The sequence below is a fragment of the Tupaia chinensis genome, unplaced genomic scaffold (assembly GCF_000334495.1).
Source record: "Tupaia chinensis unplaced genomic scaffold, TupChi_1.0 Scaffold000488_1, whole genome shotgun sequence".
In the NCBI taxonomy this organism is placed as follows: domain Eukaryota; kingdom Metazoa; phylum Chordata; class Mammalia; order Scandentia; family Tupaiidae; genus Tupaia; species Tupaia belangeri.
In genome coordinates, this window is record NW_006160000.1 from 32797 (window position 1) to 37398 (window position 4602).

The 4602-nt window shown below is 44.7% G+C and overlaps 1 pseudogene; it reads left to right on the forward strand.

Annotated features, from left to right (window-relative positions):
* Positions 1-2034: 2034 nt before the first annotated feature.
* Positions 2035-3136, forward strand: LOC102482138 (olfactory receptor 6T1-like; annotated as a pseudogene).
* Positions 3137-4602: the final 1466 nt, after the last annotated feature.

The following is a 4602-nucleotide window of genomic DNA, read 5'->3' on the forward strand; positions in this document are numbered from 1 at the left end:
AAAGCATGCCGCTGGGTCCAGGACTCAAACTGCTGTTGACCGTGTCCAGCATCTCAACCACCACACCACCAGCTAGCCCCAGGGAATTCTTAATGGCCATAGTAATTTTAAATTATGTTACTAAGATCTCACCACTTTGTAAATATTGGCGCTTTCAGGAAGTACTTCAATTTTTAGAGTTAGGAATTCTATTTTTTATATAAATTTCTAGTCTCTTTAAACCAACAAGAACCAAAGTGGGAAATAATTTATTCTGACATTGGCTCTGAGCTTTCCTTGACCAGTTTAGCTAATGCTTTAAAAAAAAAAAATGCAAAAAATAAAAAGAAAACTAAGATGTTGAACATAATATTTTGTTGCATTTGCCACAGTAATAGTCACTTATTGCTCGTTTCTGTCTGACAGAGTCAGACAACTGGATTCAATTCAGTTAATTACCTAATCCAATCCAATCCTGGACTCAGTCCAGTTTTTGTTGCAATTCCAAATGTAGTATGGACCAAAATTTGCTCATATAAAACTCAGAGAACTCTAAACATAAGTCCATGGAGCTCAAACATGAGAGAGAACTTACCCACAATCTCCAGTTGCTATGAGAGAGCAATAGATAACAAAGGGTCCTGTGGGTACCTCACTTGGTCACCTGCTGCTCCTGGGGGTCACTGGAAGTTCTTCAAATCCCACTTCTGACACTAGAACTGTTCAAATAAAATAAAATAAGCCAATTTAATAGAGTAGAGTTTTTAATTGAGTAAATTTTAACACAATTTAAATTGGGCAATTGTCCCCAGATTTCAGGATAACTCCAGCTAGCCTCGTGGCTACATGGCATTTAAGTTCTGGAAAAGGAAAGTGACATGTACAGGAACGGGAACGTAATTTACAAAAACGAAAGTGAAAGAATGAGGTAGGGAAGCGATTTGGGTTGGTTACACTCTCAAGTTTACGTGAACACAGTTTAAAAGCAACTAGACCAAAAAAACAGCTTAATATATACAATTTTGGCTTATCTGTAGGAATTCAAATGTGGGAATACAGTGTCCATTTTAGGCCAAAGTAGTTTAATTTAACAGTTTTAAGCCACTGGGTCCAGGACTAGAACCATGGGCAGTAATGTGGGAGTCCAATGACGTAACCCTATGCCATCTGCTGGCCCTTAAAATTCTTTTATTTTATGTCAAGATGGGATACATAAAGGTCACAACTACTGAAGCAAGAGTTCCTGATACCAGGACAATTTTATTCCTGGTGTATTTATCCTGTGAGATCTTCTCTGACCCTCCATTCTTCTGGATTCCTCAAGGCCGCCCTGTTCATGTGACTAAGCAAAACAGTGGAGTAGCATGTGTGTGGGCATCACAGAGGCTTGGGATGAGAGCCTGCCTCTACCTCATGCTCCCTATTTGATCATAAAAGAGTTACTTATTCTTCCTCAGTCATTTTTTCCTTATCTATGTGACCAGTAAAGTCTACTTTTAAGGATGGCAGGGGGAAGAAAAGAAAATTGTATATAAATTTTCTAATACACAATCACTGTTTCATCCATCCTCGTTATTGCTATACCACTTGCTATTGAAATTTGTTTCACTCTTTGAAAATCACTCACAGGAAGAAATATATTTCAGTATGGGGCCAGCAGGGGGTACAGTAATTAAGGTGCTGGACACCCACATGGTCAACTGTGGTTAGAGTCCTTGACCCAGTGGCTTGAAACTCATGCTAAGCACTTTCACTTGAGTGCCAAAATCCCAAAAGGATAGCAGAAGAGAAGGGATTGCAGCATCGCCATCCTCCCTGGGGGATGATTTCTTGTTTACTGTCTCTCTGTCTCTCTCTCTCTCTGTTGCTCCAAGGATCACACATGTCCTATAGCAAAAGTCCCTCTTTAAAAATAAGGAAAAGAAAGAAATATAGATCAGTATGCCCTCAGAATGTGAGGAAGTGCTGGACACTCAGCCCTGTTTTGCTGACTGATTATATGATGACTAGTAGCTATAGACTGGCTACAAAGTTCTGTTTCATTTCCCCTGCAAGTTTCTGAAGCTGTGCCCTGAAAACTGGACCCAGGTAACAGGGTTTGTCCTCCTGGGATTCCCCAGGAATCATGTCCTGTAAGCCCTGTTGTTCCTGGGGCTGATGGTGGCCTATGTGGTAACAGCCACAGGCAACCTGCTCATCATTGCCCTCAGCTGGGTGGACCACTGCCTGCACACACAGATGTACTTCTTCCTGCAGAAACTGTCCCTCTGTCGTGGTTCCCAAGATGCTGGTCATCACTCTCATGGGGGATCACACCATCTCATTTGCCAGCTGCATAATTCAGTCCTACCTCTACTTCCTTCTAGGCATGATAGACTTTTCTCTTGGCCGTCATGTCTCTGGACCACCTGGCTATCTGCCACCCGCTCCACTATGAGACCCTGGTGAGTGACCGTGTCTGTTGCCAACTGGTGCTGGCCTCCTGGCTAGCTGGCTTCCTCTGGGTCCTCTGCCCTACCATCTTCATGGCCAGCCTGCCCTTCTGTGGCCCCAATGGCATCAACCACTTCTTCTTTGACAGGTTGCTGAGTTATCTTGCAGGGACACCCGCCTGCTGGAGCTCGTGGCTTTTGTGCTGTCCACCTCAGTGCTGCTGGGCTCGCTGGGCCTGACCTCAGTTTCCTACGCCTGCTTACTTGCCATGGTCCTCCAGACCCCCACCGCTGCCGAGAGAAGGAAAGCATTCTCCACCTGCACCTTGTACTTCATGGTGGTGGTTATCGTCTGTGACAGCTCCATCTTTTTTTTTAAATTTTGTTTTCTTCCATACATTCAATCACATTATTATTTCTCTTACAAAATGGATATTTCAACAGGTGAACATTTCTCCCTAGTACTGTTGATAAAACTACAAAATATCTTCAACAGATAATACCACACCTCTTTGTGCCATTAATGCTTTGTCTCCCTGTTCCTCCCCAGCTCCATCTTTTTTTACATCTATTTGTCAGATGTTCCAGCCCTCCTGTTCAACAAATGGGCCTCTGTCTGGAGCTGTATCTTCACGCCCCTCCTGAACCCGTTCGTCTTCAGTCTCCACAAGGACAAGATGAAGCAAGTACTGGGAGATGCTCTGAGGCTGACCCAGCCCACTACTGTGAGGAAACTGTGAGGGTCACAAGATGGAGGAAGCCTTCCTGCTACACTGGGGGACAAGACGCTAAGCAGTACTCAGATCAGTCCCTAGCAGAGAAGTGAAGCTCCAACAGCTGACTGGGGTTGGAGTCCAGCCCTGTTGGCTTGACAAACACACTGGGCATGGCCAGTCCGTGGTGTGGTGGTGAAGGCAGATAGATCCCACATGGCTGACTATACAATTCAAGTCCTGGTGGCTGGAGAAATATGGTAGGTGTGTGTATGTGCCCAAACTCCCCAAAGGAGGGAGGAATGGAAGAAAAAGGATTGTGGGATGCTTTCTCCATTTTACTCTCTGTCTCTCTCTCTCTGGTGAGCACACATGTCCTCTGGCAAAAATTTATTTTTAAATAAATAAAAGAAAAAGAAATGCATTCCAGGCACACATGTGCATGCCCAAAATTCTGTTAGGACAGAGAAATGGAGGAGAAAAGATTGCAACATGACCATGTCCCACTGGGGAGTGCTTTCTAACTGCCTGTCTCTCTCTAGCAAGGGTACACACTCTCTGGCAGTAGAAAAAGCAGGCATCATAAATGTTCAATTTTAAAATATAGGAGTCAGCCTATCTAGTCTTCCTTGTGGTTTTTCTTCAGTCTCTACCTCCCCAAGGAGAAGGCTAATCCAACCTTTTGGATTTTGGAATTCTGGCGATGATACATTTCCTCGGAGGTAGACGCGGGCTTTGAGAGCATGCATGAGGTCCATGCAGGAGGCGGCTCCTTTGCTTCCTCTTGTGTGTGTTAAAACCCTTCCATTGCTTTAGTCTCATACCAAGTCACACACTGGGGATGCTGGCACAGAGATTCGGAGGTGGAGCCTTTCCATCCAGACTAGGTGTCACAAACAAACTAACCAGATCCTCGGCACTGGGAAATCCAGCTCCAGCTGCTTCAATAATCGATGGCTCCTCGACCCTCGCTTGGCACTCCTCTGTGTGTGACTTGCAGGTCCTGTGAGAATGTCATAAGGACGAAGGCAAAGACTGGTGAGATATTTGCACAGCCATAATTCACAAGTCAAATTCTAATAGGCTGCAAATATGGGACAACCATTCAACCATTCCTTTTAGAGATACCGTTAAAAGGGCTGGAAGTAGTGTGGAGGCTAAGGTGCTGGACTCCCACGTGGCCAACTGCGGTGTGAGAATGGACTGGAGGCTTGAAACTCATGTTGGGCGCACATGTATGCACGCCCCAGATCCCGAGAGGAGAATGCAGTAGAAGGGACTGTGGTGTGGCCATCTCCCCTGGGGGAGATTTCTCACTTTCCCTCTCTCTGTCTGTCTCTTACTAGTGAGCACACGCGCCCTATAGCAAAAGCAAACTTAAAAATAATAACTGTAAATAAAGTAAATAAGCAATTCTTTAAAAAGGGACATGTCTCCATGCAAACCGATACACAGTAAAGGCGGATGTGTCTTTAAGC